Here is an 18,908-nt window from a genome sequence, read left to right on the forward strand (position 1 = left end):
CTGAGAGTGTCAGAGAGTGATAGGGAGTGATAGAGAGTGTCAGAGAGTGATAGAGAGTTTCAGAGAGTGTCAGAGAGTGTCTGAGAGTGTCAGAGAGTGATAGAGAGTGATAGAGAGTGTCAGAGAGTGATAGTGAGTGTCAGAGAGTGTCAGAGAGTGTCTGAGAGTGTCAGAGAGTGATAGAGAGTGATAGAGAGTGTCAGAGAGTGTCGGAGAGTGATAGAGAGTGATAGAGAGTTTCAGAGAGTGTCAGAGAGTGTCTGAGAGTGTCAGAGAGTGTCAGAGAGTGTCGGAGAGTGATAGAGAGTGATAGAGAGTTTCAGAGAGTGTCAGAGAGTGTCAGAGAGTGTCTGAGAGTGTCAGAGAGTGATAGAGAGTGATAGAGAGTGTCAGAGAGTGTCAGAGAGTGTCTGAGAGTGTCAGAGAGTGATAGACAGTGATAGAGAGTGTCAGAGAGTGTCAGAGAGTGATAGAGAGTGTCAGAGAGTGTCAGAGAGTGTCTGAGAGTGTCAGAGAGTGATAGAGAGTGATAACGAGTGTCAGAGAGTGTCAGAGAGTGTCAGAGAGTGATAGAGAGTGATAGAGAGTGTCAGAGAGTGTCAGAGAGTAATAGAGAGTGATAGAGAGTTTCAGAGAGTGTCAGCGAGTGTCTGAGAGTGATAGAGAGTGATAGAGAGTGTCAGAGAGTGTCAGAGAGTGTCAGAGAGTGATAGAGAGTGATGGAGAGTGTCAGAGAGTGTCTGAGAGTGTCAGAGAGTGATAGAGAGTGATAGAGAGTGATAGAGAGTGATAGAGAGTGATAGAGAGTGATAGAGAGTGTCAGAGAGTGTCAGAGAGTGATAGAGAGTTTCAGAGAGTGTCAGAGAGTGTCTGAGAGTGTCTGAGAGTGTCAGAGAGTGATAGAGAGTGTCAGAGAGTGTCAGAGAGTGATAGAGAGTGATAGAGAGTGATAGAGAGTTTCAGAGAGTGATAGAGAGTGTCAGAGAGTGTCAGAGAGTGATAGAGAGTGACAGAGAGTGTCAGAGCGTGTCAGAGAGTGTCAGAGAGTGATAGAGAGTGTCAGAGAGTGATAGAGAGTGATAGAGAGTTTCAGAGAGTTTCAGAGAGTGTCTGAGAGTGTCAGAGAGTGATAGAGAGTGATAGAGAGTGTCAGAGAGTGTCAGAGAGTGATAGAGAGTGATAGAGAGTGATAGAGAGTTTCAGAGAGTGTCAGAGAGTGTCTGAGAGTGTCAGAGAGTGTCAGAGAGTGTCGGAGAGTGATAGAGAGTGATAGAGAGTTTCAGAGAGTGTCAGAGAGTGTCAGAGAGTGTCTGAGAGTGTCAGAGAGTGATAGAGAGTGATAGAGAGTGTCAGAGAGTGTCAGAGAGTGTCTGAGAGTGTCAGAGAGTGATAGACAGTGATAGAGAGTGTCAGAGAGTGATAGAGAGTGTCAGAGAGTGTCAGAGAGTGTCTGAGAGTGTCAGAGAGTGATAGAGAGTGATAACGAGTGTCAGAGAGTGATAGAGAGTGATAGAGAGTGTCAGAGAGTGTCAGAGAGTGATAGAGAGTGATAGAGAGTGTCAGAGAGTGTCAGAGAGTGATAGAGAGTGATAGAGAGTGTCAGAGCGTGTCAGAGAGTGTCAGAGAGTGATAGAGAGTGTCAGAGAGTGTCAGAGAGTGATAGAGAGTGATAGAGAGTGTGAGAGCGTGTCAGAGAGTGTCAGAGAGTGATAGAGAGTGTCAGAGAGTGATAGAGAGTGATAGAGAGTTTCAGAGAGTTTCAGAGAGTGTCTGAGAGTGTCTGAGAGTGTCTGAGAGTGTCAGAGAGCGATAGCGAGGGATAGAGAGTGTCAGAGAGTGTCAGAGAGTGTCAGAGAGTGATAGAGAGTGATAGAGAGTTTCAGAGAGTGTCAGAGAGTGTCTGAGATTGTCTGAGAGTGATAGAGAGTTTCAGAGAGTTTCAGAGAGTGTCAGAGAGTGTCTGAGAGTGTCAGAGAGTGATGGAGAGTGATAGAGAGTGATAGAGAGTGTCAGAGAGCGATAGAGAGTGATAGAGACTGTCAGAGAGTGTCGGAGAGAGTCAGAGAGTGATAGAGAGTGCCAGAGAGTGTCAGAGAGTGTCAGAGAGTGATAGAGAGTGATAATGAGTTTCAGAGAGTGTCAGAGAGTGTCTGAGAGTGATAGAGAGTGATAGAGAGTGTCAGAGAGTGTCAGAGAGTGTCAGAGAGTGTCAGAGAGTGATAGAAAGTGATAGAGAGTTTCAGAGAGTGTTAAAGAGTGTCAGAGAGTGTCTGAGAGTGTCAGAGAGTGATAGAGAGTGTCAGAGAGTGTCAGAGAGTGTCAGAGAGTGATAGAGAGTGATAGAGAGTGTCAGAGAGTGTCAGAGAGTGATATAGAGTGATAGAGAGTTATAGAGAGTTTCAGAGAGTGTCAGAGAGTGATAGTGAGTGTCTGAGAGTGTCAGAGAGTGATATAGAGTGATAGAGAGTGTCAGAGAGTGTCAGAGAGTGATAGAGAGTGATAGAGAGTGTCAGAGCGTGTCAGAGAGTGTCAGAGAGTGATAGAGAGTGTCAGAGAGTGATAGAGAGTGATAGAGAGTTTCAGAGAGTTTCAGAGAGTGTCTGAGAGTGTCTGAGAGTGTCAGAGAGCGATAGAGAGGGATAGAGAGTGTCAGAGAGTGTCAGAGAGTGTCAGAGAGTGATAGAGAGTGAAAGAGAGTTTCAGAGAGTTTCAGAGAGTGTCAGAGAGTGTCTGAGATTGTCTGAGAGTGATAGAGAGTTTCAGAGAGTGTCAGAGAGTGTCTGAGAGTGTCAGAGAGTGATGGAGAGTGATAGAGAGTGATAGAGAGTGTCAGAGAGCGATAGAGAGTGATAGAGACAGTCAGAGAGTGTCAGAGAGAGTCAGAGAGTGATAGAGATTGCCAGAGAGTGTCAGAGAGTGTCAGAGAGTGATAGAGAGTGATAATGAGTTTCAGAGAGTGTCAGAGAGTGTCTGAGAGTGATAGAGAGTGATAGAGAGTGTCAGAGAGTGTCAGAGAGTGTCAGAGAGTGATAGAAAGTGATAGAGAGTTTCAGAGAGTGTTAAAGAGTGTCAGAGAGTGTCTGAGAGTGTTAGAGAGTGATAGAGAGTGTCAGAGAGTGTCAGAGAGTGTCAGAGAGTGATAGAGAGTGATAGAGAGTGTCAGGGAGTGTCAGAGAGTGTCAGAGAGTGATAGTGAGTGTCAGAGAGTGTCAGAGAGTGATAGAGAGTGATAGAGAGTTTCAGAGAGTGGTAGTGAGTGTCTGAGAGTGTCAGAGAGTGATAGAGAGTGTCAGAGAGTGTCAGAGAGTGATATAGAGTGATAGAGAGTGTCAGTGAGTGTCAGAGAGTGTCAGAGAGTGATAGTGAGTGTCAGAGAGAGTCAGGGAGTGGTAGAGAGTGATAGAGAGTGTCAGAGAGTGATGGAGACTGTCAGAGAGTGATGGAGAGTGATAGAGAGTGTCAGAGAGTGTCAGAGAGTCTCAGAGAGTGATATAGAGTGATAGAGAGTGTCAGAGAGTGTCGGAGAGTGATAGAGAGTGATAGAGAGTGTCAGAGAGTGTCTGAGAGTGTCAGAGAGTGATAGGGAGTGATAGAGAGTGTCAGAGAGTGATAGAGAGTTTCAGAGAGTGTCAGAGAGTGTCTGAGAGTGTCAGAGAGTGATAGAGAGTGATAGAGAGTGTCAGAGAGTGATAGTGAGTGTCAGAGAGTGTCAGAGAGTGTCTGAGAGTGTCAGAGAGTGATAGAGAGTGATAGAGAGTGTCAGAGAGTGTCGGAGAGTGATAGAGAGTGATAGAGAGTTTCAGAGAGTGTCAGAGAGTGTCTGAGAGTGTCAGAGAGTGTCAGAGAGTGTCGGAGAGTGATAGAGAGTGATAGAGAGTTTCAGAGAGTGTCAGAGAGTGTCAGAGAGTGTCTGAGAGTGTCAGAGAGTGATAGAGAGTGATAGAGAGTGTCAGAGAGTGTCAGAGAGTGTCTGAGAGTGTCAGAGAGTGATAGACAGTGATAGAGAGTGTCAGAGAGTGTCAGAGAGTGATAGAGAGTGTCAGAGAGTGTCAGAGAGTGTCTGAGAGTGTCAGAGAGTGATAGAGAGTGATAACGAGTGTCAGAGAGTGTCAGAGAGTGTCAGAGAGTGATAGAGAGTGATAGAGAGTGTCAGAGAGTGTCAGAGAGTAATAGAGAGTGATAGAGAGTTTCAGAGAGTGTCAGCGAGTGTCTGAGAGTGATAGAGAGTGATAGAGAGTGTCAGAGAGTGTCAGAGAGTGTCAGAGAGTGATAGAGAGTGATGGAGAGTGTCAGAGAGTGTCTGAGAGTGTCAGAGAGTGATAGAGAGTGATAGAGAGTGATAGAGAGTGATAGAGAGTGATAGAGAGTGATAGAGAGTGTCAGAGAGTGTCAGAGAGTGATAGAGAGTTTCAGAGAGTGTCAGAGAGTGTCTGAGAGTGTCTGAGAGTGTCAGAGAGTGATAGAGAGTGTCAGAGAGTGTCAGAGAGTGATAGAGAGTGATAGAGAGTGATAGAGAGTTTCAGAGAGTGATAGAGAGTGTCAGAGAGTGTCAGAGAGTGATAGAGAGTGACAGAGAGTGTCAGAGCGTGTCAGAGAGTGTCAGAGAGTGATAGAGAGTGTCAGAGAGTGATAGAGAGTGATAGAGAGTTTCAGAGAGTTTCAGAGAGTGTCTGAGAGTGTCAGAGAGTGATAGAGAGTGATAGAGAGTGTCAGAGAGTGTCAGAGAGTGATAGAGAGTGATAGAGAGTGATAGAGAGTTTCAGAGAGTGTCAGAGAGTGTCTGAGAGTGTCAGAGAGTGTCAGAGAGTGTCGGAGAGTGATAGAGAGTGATAGAGAGTTTCAGAGAGTGTCAGAGAGTGTCAGAGAGTGTCTGAGAGTGTCAGAGAGTGATAGAGAGTGATAGAGAGTGTCAGAGAGTGTCAGAGAGTGTCTGAGAGTGTCAGAGAGTGATAGACAGTGATAGAGAGTGTCAGAGAGTGATAGAGAGTGTCAGAGAGTGTCAGAGAGTGTCTGAGAGTGTCAGAGAGTGATAGAGAGTGATAACGAGTGTCAGAGAGTGATAGAGAGATTCAGAGAGTGTCAGAGAGTGTCTGAGAGTGTCTGAGAGTGTCAGAGAGTGATAGAGAGTGTCAGAGAGTGTCAGAGAGTGATAGAGAGTGATAGAGAGTGATAGAGAGTTTCAGAGAGTGTCAGAGAGTGATAGAGAGTGTCAGAGAGTGTCAGAGAGTGATAGAGAGTGACAGAGAGTGTCAGAGCGTGTCAGAGAGTGTCAGAGAGTGATAGAGAGTGTCAGAGAGTGATAGAGAGTGATAGAGAGTTTCAGAGAGTGTCTGAGAGTGTCAGAGAGTGATAGAGAGTGATAGAGAGTGTCAGAGAGTGTCAGAGAGTGTCAGAGAGTGATATAGAGTGATAGAGAGTTTCAGAGAGTGTCAGAGAGTGTCAGAGAGTGTCTGAGAGTGTCTGAGAGTGTCAGAGAGTGTCAGAGAGTGTCTGACAGTGTCTGAGAGTGTCAGAGAGTGTCAGAGAGTGATAGAGAGTGATAGAGAGTGTCAGAGAGTGTCAGAGAGTGTCTGAGAGTGTCAGAGAGTGTCAGAGAGTGTCAGAGAGTGTCAGAGAGTGTTGGAGAGTGATAGAGAGTGATAGAGAGTTTCAGAGAGTGTCAGAGAGTGTCAGAGAGTGTCTGAGAGTGTCAGAGTGTGATAGAGAGTGATAGAGAGTGTCAGAGAGTGTCAGAGAGTGGCAGAGAGTGTCAGAGAGTGATAGAGAGTGATAGAGAGTGTCAGAGAGTGTCAGAGAGTAATAGAGAGTGATAGAGAGTTTCAGAGAGTGTCAGAGAGTGTCTGAGAGTGATAGAGAGTGATAGAGAGTGTCAGAGAGTGTCAGAGAGTGATAGAGAGTGATAGAGAGTGATGGAGAGTGTCTGAGAGTGTCAGAGAGTGTCAGAGAGTGTCTGAGAGTGTCAGAGAGTGATAGAGAGTGATAGAGAGTGATAGAGAGTGTCAGAGAGTGTCAGAGAGTGATAGAGAGTGATAGAGAGTTTCAGAGAGTGTCAGAGAGTGTCTGAGTGTGTCTGAGAGTGTCAGAGAGTGATAGAGAGTGTCAGAGAGCGTCAGAGAGTGATAGAGAGTGATAGAGAGTGATAGAGAGTGATAGAGAGTGTCAGAGAGTGATAGAGAGTGTCAGAGAGTGTCAGAGAGTGATAGAGTGTGATAGAGGGTGTCAGAGCGTGTCAGAGAGTGTCAAAGAGTGATAGAGAGTGTCAGAGAGTGATAGAGAGTGATAGAGAGTTTCAGAGAGTTTCAGAGAGTGTCTGAGAGTGTCAGAGAGTGATAGAGAGTGATAGAGAGTGTCAGAGAGTGTCAGAGAGTGATATAGAGTGATAGAGAGTTTCAGAGAGTGTCAGAGAGTGATAGTGAGTGTCAGAGAGTGTCAGAGAGTGATAGAGAGTGATAGAGAGTTTCAGAGAGTGATAGAGAGTGTCAGAGAGTGTCAGAGAGTGATATAGAGTGATAGAGAGTGTCAGTGAGTGTCAGAGAGTGTCAGAGAGTGATAGTGAGTGTCAGAGAGTGTCAGAGAGTGGTAGAGAGTGATAGAGAGTGTCAGACAGTGATGGAGACTGTCAGAGAGTGATGGAGAGTGATAGAGAGTGTCAGAGAGAGTCAGAGAGTGTCAGAGAGTGATATAGAGTGATAGAGAGTGTCAGAGAGTGTCGGAGAGTGATAGAGAGTGATAGAGAGTTTCAGAGAGTGTCAGAGAGTGTCTGAGAGTGTCAGAGAGTGATAGAGAGTGATAGAGAGTGTCAGAGAGTGATAGAGAGTTTCAGAGTGTGTCAGAGAGTGTATGAGAGTGTCAGAGAGTGATAGAGAGTGATAGAGAGTGTCAGAGAGTGATAGTGAGTGTCAGAGAGTGTCAGAGAGTGTCTGAGAGTGTCAGAGAGTGATAGAGAGTGATAGAGAGTGTCAGAGAGTGTCGGAGAGTGATAGAGAGTGATAGAGAGTTTCAGAGAGTGTCAGAGAGTGTCAGAGAGTGTCAGAGAGTGTCAGAGAGTGTCGGAGAGTGATAGAGAGTGATATAGAGTTTCAGAGAGTGTCAGAGAGTGTCAGAGAGTGTCTGAGAGTGTCAGAGAGTGACAGAGAGTGATAGAGAGTGTCAGAGAGTGTCAGAGAGTGTCTGAGAGTGTCAGAGAGTGTCAGAGAGTGTCAGAGAGTGATAGAGAGTGTCAGAGAGTGTCAGAGAGTGTCTGAGAGTGTCAGAGAGTGATAGAGAGTGATAACGAGTGTCAGAGAGTGTCAGAGAGTGATAGAGAGTGATAGAGAGTGTCAGAGAGTAATAGAGAGTGATAGAGAGTTTCAGAGAGTGTCAGAGAGTGTCTGAGAGTGATAGAGAGTGATAGAGAGTGTCAGAGAGTGTCAGAGAGTGTCAGAGAGTGATAGAGAGTGATGGAGAGTGTCTGAGAGTGTCAGAGAGTGTCTGAGAGTGTCAGAGAGTGATAGAGATTGATAGAGAGTGATAGAGAGTGATAGAGAGTGTCAGAGAGTGTCAGAGAGTGATAGAGAGTGATAGAGAGTTTCAGAGAGTGTCAGAGAGTGTCTGAGAGTGTCTGAGAGTGTCAGAGAGTGATAGAGAGTGTCAGAGAGTGTCAGAGAGTGATAGAGAGTGATAGAGAGTTTCAGAGAGTATCAGAGAGTGATAGAGAGTGTCAGAGAGTGTCAGAGAGTGATAGAGAGTGACAGAGAGTGTCAGAGCGTATCAGAGAGTGATAGAGAGTGATAGAGAGTGTCAGAGAGCGATAGAGAGTGATAGAGACAGTCAGAGAGTGTCTGAGAGTGTCAGAGAGTGTCAGAGAGTGTCTGACAGTGTCAGAGAGTGTCAGAGAGTGTCAGAGAGTGATAGTGAGTGTCAGAGAGTGTCAGAGAGTGATAGAGAGTGATAGAGAGTTTCAGAGAGTGATAGAGAGTGTCAGAGAGTGTCAGAGAGTGATATAGAGTGATAGAGAGTGTCAGTGAGTGTCAGAGAGTGTCAGAGAGTGATAGTGAGTGTCAGAGAGTGTCAGAGAGTGGTAGAGAGTGATAGAGAGTGTCAGACAGTGATGGAGACTGTCAGAGAGTGATGGAGAGTGATAGAGAGTGTCAGAGAGAGTCAGAGAGTGTCAGAGAGTGATATAGAGTGATAGAGAGTGTCAGAGAGTGTCGGAGAGTGATAGAGAGTGATAGAGAGTTTCAGAGAGTGTCAGAGAGTGTCTGAGAGTGTCAGAGAGTGATAGAGAGTGATAGAGAGTGTCAGAGAGTGATAGAGAGTGTCTGAGAGTGTCAGAGAGTGTCTGAGAGTGTCAGAGAGTGATAGAGAGTGATAGAGAGTGTATGAGAGTGTCAGAGAGTGATAGAGAGTGATAGAGAGTGTCAGAGAGTGATAGTGAGTGTCAGAGAGTGTCAGAGAGTGTCTGAGAGTGTCAGAGAGTGATAGAGAGTGATAGAGAGTGTCAGAGAGTGTCGGAGAGTGATAGAGAGTGATAGAGAGTTTCAGAGAGTGTCAGAGAGTGTCAGAGAGTGTCAGAGAGTGTCTGAGAGTGTCAGAGAGTGTCAGAGAGTGATAGAGAGTGATAGAGAGTGTCAGAGAGTGTCAGAGAGTGTCTGAGAGTGTCAGAGAGTGTCAGAGAGTGTCAGAGAGTGATAGAGAGTGTCAGAGAGTGTCTGAGAGTGTCAGAGAGTGATAGAGAGTGATAACGAGTGTCAGAGAGTGTCAGAGAGTGATAGAGAGTGATAGAGAGTGTCAGAGAGTAATAGAGAGTGATAGAGAGTTTCAGAGAGTGTCAGAGAGTGTCTGAGAGTGATAGAGAGTGATAGAGAGTGTCAGAGAGTGTCAGAGAGTGTCAGAGAGTGATAGAGAGTGATGGAGAGTGTCTGAGAGTGTCAGAGAGTGTCTGAGAGTGTCTGAGAGTGTCAGAGAGTGATAGAGATTGATAGAGAGTGATAGAGAGTGATAGAGAGTGTCAGAGAGTGTCAGAGAGTGATAGAGAGTGATAGAGAGTTTCAGAGAGTGTCAGAGAGTGTCTGAGAGTGTCTGAGAGTGTCAGAGAGTGATAGAGAGTGTCAGAGAGTGTCAGAGAGTGATAGAGAGTGATAGAGAGTTTCAGAGAGTATCAGAGAGTGATAGAGAGTGTCAGAGAGTGTCAGAGAGTGATAGAGAGTGACAGAGAGTGTCAGAGCGTATCAGAGAGTGTCAGAGAGAGATAGAGAGTGTCAGAGAGTGATAGAGAGTGATAGAGAGTTTCAGAGAGTTTCAGAGAGTGTCTGAGAGTGTCAGAGAGTGATAGAGAGTGATAGAGAGTGATAGAGAGTTTCAGAGAGTGTCAGAGAGTGATAGAGAGTGTCAGAGAGTGTCAGAGAGTGATAGAGAGTGACAGAGAGTGTCAGAGCGTGTCAGAGAGTGTCAGAGAGTGATAGAGAGTGTCAGAGAGTGATAGAGAGTGATAGAGAGTTTCAGAGAGTTTCAGAGAGTGTCTGAGAGTGTCAGAGAGTGATAGAGAGTGATAGAGAGTGTCAGAGAGTGTCAGAGAGTGTCAGAGAGTGATATAGAGTGATATAGAGTGATAGAGAGTTTCAGAGAGTGTCAGAGAGTGTCAGAGAGTGTCTGAGAGTGTCTGAGAGTGTCAGAGAGTGTCAGAGAGTGTCTGACAGTGTCTGAGAGTGTCAGAGAGTGTCAGAGAGTGATAGAGAGTGATAGAGAGTGTCAGAGAGTGTCAGAGAGTGTCTGAGAGTGTCAGAGAGTGTCAGAGAGTGTCAGAGAGTGTTGGAGAGTGATAGAGAGTGATAGAGAGTTTCAGAGAGTGTCAGAGAGTGTCAGAGAGTGTCTGAGAGTGTCAGAGAGTGATAGAGAGTGATATAGAGTGTCAGAGAGTGTCAGAGAGTGGCAGAGAGTGTCAGAGAGTGATAGAGAGTGATAGAGAGTGTCAGAGAGTGTCAGAGAGTAATAGAGAGTGATAGAGAGTTTCAGAGAGTGTCAGAGAGTGTCTGAGAGTGATAGAGAGTGATAGAGAGTGTCAGAGAGTGTCAGAGAGTGTCAGAGAGTGATAGAGAGTGATAGAGAGTGATGGAGAGTGTCTGAGAGTGTCAGAGAGTGTCTGAGAGTGTCAGAGAGTGATAGAGAGTGATAGAGAGTGATAGAGAGTGTCAGAGAGTGTCAGAGAGTGATAGAGAGTGATAGAGAGTTTCAGAGAGTGTCAGAGAGTGTCTGAGTGTGTCTGAGAGTGTCAGAGATTGATAGAGAGTGTCAGAGAGCGTCAGAGAGTGATAGAGAGTGATAGAGAGTGATAGAGAGTGATAGAGAGTGTCAGAGAGTGATAGAGTGTGTCAGAGAGTGCCAGAGAGTGATAGAGTGTGATAGAGAGTGTCAGAGCGTGTCAGAGAGTGTCAAAGAGTGATAGAGAGTGTCAGAGAGTGATAGAGAGTGATAGAGAGTTTCAGAGAGTTTCAGAGAGTGTCTGAGAGTGTCAGAGAGTGATAGAGAGTGATAGAGAGTGTCAGAGAGTGTCAGAGAGTGATATAGAGTGATAGAGAGTTTCAGAGAGTGTCAGAGAGTGTCAGAGAGTGTCTGAGAGTGTCAGAGAGTGTCAGAGAGTGTCAGAGAGTGTCTGACAGTGTCAGAGAGTGTCAGAGAGTGTCAGAGAGTGATAGTGAGTGTCAGAGAGTGTCAGAGAGTGATAGAGAGTGATAGAGAGTTTCAGAGAGTGATAGAGAGTGTCAGAGAGTGTCAGAGAGTGATATAGAGTGATAGAGAGTGTCAGTGAGTGTCAGAGAGTGTCAGAGAGTGATAGTGAGTGTCAGAGAGTGTCAGAGAGTGGTAGAGAGTGATAGAGAGTGTCAGACAGTGATGGAGACTGTCAGAGAGTGATGGAGAGTGATAGAGAGTGTCAGAGAGAGTCAGAGAGTGTCAGAGAGTGATATAGAGTGATAGAGAGTGTCAGAGAGTGTCGGAGAGTGATAGAGAGTGATAGAGAGTTTCAGAGAGTGTCAGAGAGTGTCTGAGAGTGTCAGAGAGTGATAGAGAGTGATAGAGAGTGTCAGAGAGTGATAGAGAGTTTCAGAGTGTGTCAGAGAGTGTATGAGAGTGTCAGAGAGTGATAGAGAGTGACAGAGAGTGTCAGAGAGTGATAGTGAGTGTCAGAGAGTGTCAGAGAGTGTCTGAGAGTGTCAGAGAGTGATAGAGAGTGATAGAGAGTGTCAGAGAGTGTCGGAGAGTGATAGAGAGTGATAGAGAGTTTCAGAGAGTGTCAGAGAGTGTCAGAGAGTGTCAGAGAGTGTCAGAGAGTGTCGGAGAGTGATAGAGAGTGATATAGAGTTTCAGAAAGTGTCAGAGAGTGTCAGAGAGTGTCTGAGAGTGTCAGAGAGTGATAGAGAGTGATAGAGAGTGTCAGAGAGTGTCAGAGAGTGTCAGAGAGTGTCAGAGAGTGTCAGAGAGTGATAGAGAGTGTCAGAGAGTGTCAGAGAGTGTCTGAGAGTGTCAGAGAGTGATAGAGAGTGATAACGAGTGTCAGAGAGTGTCAGAGAGTGATAGAGAGTGATAGAGAGTGTCAGAGAGTGTCAGAGAGTAATAGAGAGTGATAGAGAGTTTCAGAGAGTGTCAGAGAGTGTCTGAGAGTGATAGAGAGTGATAGAGAGTGTCAGAGAGTGTCAGAGAGTGTCAGAGAGTGATAGAGAGTGATGGAGAGTGTCTGAGAGTGTCAGAGAGTGTCTGAGAATGTCAGAGAGTGATAGAGAGTGATAGAGAGTGATAGAGAGTGATAGAGAGTGTCAGAGAGTGTCAGAGAGTGATAGAGAGTGATAGAGAGTTTCAGAGAGTGTCAGAGAGTGTCTGAGAGTGTCTGAGAGTGTCAGAGAGTGATAGAGAGTGTCAGAGAGTGTCAGAGAGTGATAGAGAGTGATAGAGAGTTTCAGAGAGTATCAGAGAGTGATAGAGAGTGTCAGAGAGTGTCAGAGAGTGATAGAGAGTGACAGAGAGTGTCAGAGCGTATCAGAGAGTGTCAGAGAGTGATAGAGAGTGTCAGAGAGTGATAGAGAGTGATAGAGAGTTTCAGAGAGTTTCAGAGAGTGTCTGAGAGTGTCAGAGAGTGATAGAGAGTGATAGAGAGTGTCAGAGAGTGTCAGAGAGTGTCTGAGAGTGATATAGAGTGATAGAGAGTTTCAGAGAGTGTCAGAGAGTGTCAGAGAGTGTCTGAGAGTGTCTGAGAGTGTCAGAGAGTGTCAGAGAGTGTCAGACAGTGTCTGACAGTGTCTGAGAGTGTCAGAGGGTGTCAGAGAGTGATAGAGAGTGATAGAGAGTGTCAGAGAGTGTCAGAGAGTGTCAGAGAGTGTCTGAGAGTGTCAGAGAGTGTCAGAGAGTGTCAGAGAGTGTCAGAGAGTTTCGGAGAGTGATAGAGAGTGATAGAGAGTTTCAGAGGTGTCAGAGAGTGTCAGAGAGTGTCTGAGAGTGTCAGAGAGTGATAGAGAGTGATAGAGAGTGTCAGAGAGTGTCAGAGAGTGTCTGAGAGTGTCAGAGAGTGATAGAGAGTGATAGAGAGTGTCAGAGAGTGATAGAGAGTGTCAGAGAGTGTCAGAGAGTGTCTGAGAGTGTCAGAGAGTGATAGAGAGTGATAGAGAGTGTCAGAGAGTGTCAGAGAGTGTCAGAGAGTGATAGAGAGTGATAGAGAGTGTCAGAGAGTGTCAGAGAGTGTCAGAGAGTGATAGAGAGTGATGGAGAGTGTCTGAGAGTGTCAGAGAGTGTCTGAGAGTGTCAGAGAGTGATAGAGAGTGATAGAGAGTGATAGAGAGTGTCAGAGAGTGCCAGAGAGTGATAGAGAGTTTCAGAGAGTGTCAGAGAGTGTCAGAGAGTGTCAGAGAGTGTCTGAGAGTGTCAGAGAGTGATAGAGAGTGTCAGAGAGTGTCAGAGAGTGATAGAGAGTGATAGAGAGTGATAGAGAGTGTCAGAGAGTGATAGAGAGTGTCAGAGAGTGTCAGAGAGTGATAGAGAGTGTCAGAGAGTGATAGAGAGTGATAGAGAGTTTCAGAGAGTTTCAGTGAGTGTCTGAGAGTGTCTGAGAGTGTCAGAGAGTGATAGAGAGTGATAGAGAGTGTCAGAGAGTGTCAGAGAGTGTCAGAGAGTGATATAGAGTGATAGAGAGTTTCAGAGAGTGTCAGAGAGTGTCAGAGAGTGTCTGAGAGTGTCTGAGAGTGTCAGAGAGTGTCAGAGAGTGTCTGACAGTGTCTGCGAGTGTCAGAGAGTGTCAGAGAGTGATAGAGAGTGATAGAGAGTGATGGAGAGTGTCAGAGAGTGATAGAGAGTGATAGAGAGTGATCGAGAGTGTCAGAGAGTGATAGAGAGTGATAGAGAGTGTCAGTGAGTGATAGAGAGTTTCTGAGAGTGTCAGAGAGTGATAGAGAGTGTCAGAGAGTGTCAGAGAGTAAAAGAGAGTAAAAGAGAGTGATAGAGAGTTTCAGAGAGTGATAGAGAGTGTCAGAGAGTGTCTGAGAGTGTCAGAGAGTGTCAGAGAGTGATAGAGAGTGTCAGAGAGTGTCAGAGATTGTCAGAGAGTGATAGAGAGTAAAAGAGAGTGATAGAGAGTGTCAGAGAGTGATGGAGAGTGTCAGAGAGTGTCTGAGAGTGTCTGAGAGTGTCAGAGAGTGTCAGAGAGTGTCTGACAGTGTCTGAGAGTGTCAGAGAGTGTCAGAGAGTGTCAGAGAGTGATATAGAGTGTCTGAGAGTGTCTGAGAGTGTCAGAGAGTGTCAGAGAGTGTCTGACAGTGTCTGAGAGTGATACAGAGTGATAGAGAGTTTCAGAGAGTGTCAGAGAGTGTCTGAGTGTGTCTAAGAGTGTCAGAGAGTGTCAGAGAGTGTCAGAGAGTGTCTGACAGTGTCTGAGAGTGTCAGAGAGTGTCAGAGAGTGTCAGAGAGTGATATAGAGTGTCTGAGAGTGTCTGAGAGTGTCAGAGAGTGTCAGAGAGTGTCTGACAGTGTCTGAGAGTGATACAGAGTGATAGAGAGTTTCAGAGAGTGTCAGAGAGTGTCTGAGAGTGTCTAAGAGTGTCAGAGAGTGTCAGAGAGTGTCTGACAGTGTCTGAGAGTGTTTGAGAGTGTCAGAGAGTGTCAGAGAGTGTCTGAGTGTGTCTAAGAGTGTCAGAGAGTGTCAGAGAGTGTCAGAGAGTGTCTGACAGTGTCTGAGAGTGTCAGAGAGTGTCAGAGAGTGTCAGAGAGTGATATAGAGTGTCTGAGAGTGTCTGAGAGTGTCAGAGAGTGTCAGAGAGTGTCTGACAGTGTCTGAGAGTGATACAGAGTGATAGAGAGTTTCAGAGAGTGTCAGAGAGTGTCTGAGAGTGTCTAAGAGTGTCAGAGAGTGTCAGAGAGTGTCTGACAGTGTCTGAGAGTGTTTGAGAGTGTCAGAGAGTGATAGTGAGTGTCTGAGAGTGTCAGAGAGTGTCAGAGAGTGTCAGTGAGTGATAGAGAGTTTCAGAGAGTGTCTGAGAGTGTCAGAGAGTGATAGAGAGTGTCAGAGAGTGTCAGAGAGTAAAAGAGAGTAAAATAGAGTGATAGAGAGTGTCAGAGAGTGATAGTGAGTGTCTGAGAGTGTCAGAGAGTGATAGAGAGTGTCAGTGAGTGATAGAGAGTTTCAGAGAGTGTCTGAGAGTGTCAGAGAGTGATAGAGAGTGTCAGAGAGTGTCAGAGAGTAAAAGAGAGTAAAAGAGAGTGATAGAGAGTGTCAGAGAGTGATAGAGAGTGTCAGAGAGTGTCAGAGATTGTCAGAGAGTGATAGAGAGTGATAGAGAGTGATAGAGAGTTTCAGCGAGTGTCTGAGATTGTCTGAGAGTGTAAGAGAGTGTCTGAGAGTGTCAGAGAGTGATAGAGAGTGATAGAGAGTGTCAGAGAGTGTCAGAGAGTGTCTGAGAGTGTCAGAGAGTGATAGAGAGTGATAGAGAGTGTCAGAGAGTGATAGAGAGTGTCAGAGAGTGTCAGAGAGTGTCTGAGAGTGTCAGAGAGTGATAGAGAGTGATAGAGAGTGTCAGAGAGTGTCAGAGAGTGTCAGAGAGTGATAGAGAGTGATAGAGAGTGTCAGAGAGTGTCAGAGAGTAATAGAGAGTGTTAGAGAGTTTCAGAGAGCGTCAGAGAGTGTCTGAGAGTGATAGAGAGTGATAGAGAGTGTCAGAGAGTGTCAGAGAGTGTCAGAGAGTGATAGAGAGTGATGGAGAGTGTCTGAGAGTGTCAGAGAGTGTCAGAGAGTGTCAGAGAGTGATAGAGAGTGACAGAGAGTGATAGAGAGTGTCAGAGAGTGTCAGAGAGTGATAGAGAGAGATAGAGAGTTTCAGAGAGTGTCAGAGAGTGTCAGAGAGTGTCTGAGAGTGTCAGAGAGTGATAGAGAGTGTCAGAGAGTGTCAGAGAGTGATAGAGAGTGATAGAGAGTGATAGAGAGTGTCAGAGAGTGATAGAGAGTGTCAGAGAGTGTCAGAGAGTGATAGAGAGTGATAGAGATTGTCAGAGCGTGTCAGAGAGTGTCAGAGAGTGATAGAGAGTGTCAGAGAGTGATAGAGAGTGATAGAGAGTTTCAGAGAGTTTCAGAGAGTGTCTGAGAGTGTCAGAGAGTGATAGAGAGTGTCAGAGAGTGTCAGAGAGTGTCAGAGAGTGATATAGAGTGATAGAGAGTTTCAGAGAGTGTCAGAGAGTGTCAGAGAGTGTCTGAGAGTGTCTGAGAGTGTCTGAGAGTGTCAGAGAGTGTCAGAGAGTGTCTGACAGTGTCTGCGAGTGTCAGAGAGTGTCAGAGAGAGATAGAGAGTGATAGAGAGTGATGGAGAGTGTCAGAGAGTGATATAGAGTGATAGAGAGTGATCGAGAGTGTCTGAGAGTGTCAGAGAGTGATAGAGAGTGATAGAGAGTGTCAGTGAGTGATAGAGAGTTTCTGAGAGTGTCAGAGAGTGATAGAGAGTGTCAGAGAGTGTCAGAGAGTGTCAGAGAGTAAAAGAGAGTAAAAGAGAGTGATAGAGAGTGTCAGAGAGTGATAGAGAGTGTCAGAGAGTGTCTGAGAGTGTCAGAGAGTGTCAGAGAGTGATAGAGAGTGTCAGAGAGTGTCAGAGATTGTCAGAGAGTGATAGAGAGTAAAAGAGAGTGATAGAGAGTGTCAGAGAGTGATGGAGAGTGTCAGAGAGTGTCTGAGAGTGTCTGAGAGTGTCAGAGAGTGTCAGAGAGTGTCAGAGAGTGTCTGACAGTGTCTGAGAGTGTCAGAGAGTGTCAGAGAGTGATATAGAGTGATAGAGAGTTTCAGAGAGTGTCAGAGAGTGTCTGAGAGTGTCTGAGAGTGTCAGAGAGTGTCAGAGAGTGTCTGACAGTGTCTGAGAGTGTCAGAGAGTGTCAGAGAGTGTCAGAGAGTGATATAGAGTGTCTGAGAGTGTCTGAGAGTGTCAGAGAGTGTCAGAGAGTGTCTGACAGTGTCTGAGAGTGATACAGAGTGATAGAGAGTTTCAGAGAGTGTCAGAGAGTGTCTGAGAGTGTCTAAGAGTGTCAGAGAGTGTCAGAGAGTGTCTGACAGTGTCTGAGAGTGTTTGAGAGTGTCAGAGAGTGATAGTGAGTGTCTGAGAGTGTCAGAGAGTGTCAGAGAGTGTCAGTGAGTGATAGAGAGTTTCAGAGAGTGTCTGAGAGTGTCAGAGAGTGATAGAGAGTGTCAGAGAGTGTCAGAGAGTAAAAGAGAGTAAAATAGAGTGATAGAGAGTGTCAGAGAGTGATAGTGAGTGTCTGAGAGTGTCAGAGAGTGATAGAGAGTGTCAGTGAGTGATAGAGAGTTTCAGAGAGTGTCTGAGAGTGTCAGAGAGTGATAGAGAGTGTCAGAGAGTGTCAGAGAGTAAAAGAGAGTAAAAGAGAGTGATAGAGAGTGTCAGAGAGTGATAGAGAGTGTCAGAGAGTGTCAGAGATTGTCAGAGAGTGATAGAGAGTGATAGAGAGTGATAGAGAGTTTCAGCGAGTGTCTGAGATTGTCTGAGAGTGTAAGAGAGTGTCTGAGAGTGTCAGAGAGTGATAGAGAGTGATAGAGAGTGTCAGAGAGTGTCAGAGAGTGTCTGAGAGTGTCAGAGAGTGATAGAGAGTGATAGAGAGTGTCAGAGAGTGATAGAGAGTGTCAGAGAGTGTCAGAGAGTGTCTGAGAGTGTCAGAGAGTGATAGAGAGTGATAGAGAGTGTCAGAGAGTGTCAGAGAGTGTCAGAGAGTGATAGAGAGTGATAGAGAGTGTCAGAGAGTGTCAGAGAGTAATAGAGAGTGTTAGAGAGTTTCAGAGAGCGTCAGAGAGTGTCTGAGAGTGATAGAGAGTGATAGAGAGTGTCAGAGAGTGTCAGAGAGTGTCAGAGAGTGATAGAGAGTGATGGAGAGTGTCTGAGAGTGTCAGAGAGTGTCAGAGAGTGTCAGAGAGTGATAGAGAGTGACAGAGAGTGATAGAGAGTGTCAGAGAGTGTCAGAGAGTGATAGAGAGAGATAGAGAGTTTCAGAGAGTGTCAGAGAGTGTCAGAGAGTGTCTGAGAGTGTCAGAGAGTGATAGAGAGTGTCAGAGAGTGTCAGAGAGTGATAGAGAGTGATAGAGAGTGATAGAGAGTGTCAGAGAGTGATAGAGAGTGTCAGAGAGTGTCAGAGAGTGATAGAGAGTGATAGAGATTGTCAGAGCGTGTCAGAGAGTGTCAGAGAGTGATAGAGAGTGTCAGAGAGTGATAGAGAGTGATAGAGAGTTTCAGAGAGTTTCAGAGAGTGTCTGAGAGTGTCAGAGAGTGATAGAGAGTGTCAGAGAGTGTCAGAGAGTGTCAGAGAGTGATATAGAGTGATAGAGAGTTTCAGAGAGTGTCAGAGAGTGTCAGAGAGTGTCTGAGAGTGTCTGAGAGTGTCTGAGAGTGTCAGAGAGTGTCAGAGAGTGTCTGACAGTGTCTGCGAGTGTCAGAGAGTGTCAGAGAGTGATAGAGAGTGATAGAGAGTGATGGAGAGTGTCAGAGAGTGATATAGAGTGATAGAGAGTGATCGAGAGTGTCTGAGAGTGTCAGAGAGTGATAGAGAGTGATAGAGAGTGTCAGTGAGTGATAGAGAGTTTCTGAGAGTGTCAGAGAGTGATAGAGAGTGTCAGAGAGTGTCAGAGAGTGTCAGAGAGTAAAAGAGAGTAAAAGAGAGTGATAGAGAGTGTCAGAGAGTGATAGAGAGTGTCAGAGAGTGTCAGAGATTGTCAGAGAGTGATAGAGAGTGATAGAGAGTTTCAGAGAGTTTCAGCGAGTGTCTGAGAGTGTCAGAGAGTAATAGAGAGTGATAGAGAGTGTCAGAGAGTGTCAGAGAGTGATAGAGAGTGATAGAGAGTTTCAGAGAGTGTCAGAGAGTGTCTGAGAGTGTCTGAGATTGTCAGAGAGTGTCAGAGAGTGATAGAGAGTGATAGAGAGTGTCAGAGCGTGTCAGAGAGTGATAGAGAGTGATAGAGAGTTTCAGAGAGTGTCAGAGAGTGTCTGAGAGTGTCTGAGAGTGTCAGAGAGTGATAGAGAGTGATAGAGCGTGTCAGAGAGTGTCAGAGAGTGATAGAGAGTGATGGAGAGTGTCTGAGAGTGTCAGAGAGTGATAGAGAGTGATAGAGAGTGATCGAGAGTGTCTGAGAGTGTCAGAGAGTGTCAGAGAGTGATAGAGAGTGATAGAGAGTTTCAGATAGTGTCAGAGAGTGTCTGAGAGTGCCAGAGAGTGATAGAGAGTGATAGAGAGTGTCAGAGAGTGATAGAGAGTGTCAGAGAGTGTCAGAGAGTGTCTGAGAGTGTCAGAGAGTGATAGAGAGTGATAGAGAGTGTCAGAGAGTGTCAGAGAGTGATAGAGAGTGATAGTGAGTGTCAGAGAGTGTCAGAGAGTGTCCGAGAGTGTCAGAGAGTGATAGAGAGTGATAGAGAGTG

The sequence above is a fragment of the Heterodontus francisci genome, chromosome 6 (assembly GCF_036365525.1).
Source record: "Heterodontus francisci isolate sHetFra1 chromosome 6, sHetFra1.hap1, whole genome shotgun sequence".
In the NCBI taxonomy this organism is placed as follows: Eukaryota; Metazoa; Chordata; class Chondrichthyes; order Heterodontiformes; family Heterodontidae; genus Heterodontus; species Heterodontus francisci.